The following is a 286-nucleotide window of genomic DNA, read 5'->3' as shown; positions in this document are numbered from 1 at the left end:
AGGCGTCGCAGGACGGGCGCGGGATGGGCCGCGTGGAGGGCCGCGGGTGAGGCGTGTTAGTGCTGGTGCTGCGGGTGAAGGGGTTGCTGGTCGAGGGGGTCAGGAGCGCGTTGAGCTGCATCGAGATGGTGTCGTCGATGGTGCTGCGGGAGAGGCGGAGGAAGTCTGCGTGTTTTGAGCATGGGTTGGGAGGAGCTGTGCTTGTTGGGTGGGTGGGGGTGTACATACCTCGTAGTGCTCGCTCGTTGACGCAGAATTGTGGTGTCAGCGCTGGAGGCGGGCTGGG

This window comes from Endocarpon pusillum (assembly GCF_000464535.1).
Source record: "Endocarpon pusillum Z07020 unplaced genomic scaffold C739027, whole genome shotgun sequence".
Classification (NCBI taxonomy): Eukaryota; Fungi; Ascomycota; class Eurotiomycetes; order Verrucariales; family Verrucariaceae; genus Endocarpon; species Endocarpon pusillum.
This window is presented reverse-complemented; position numbering follows the sequence as displayed.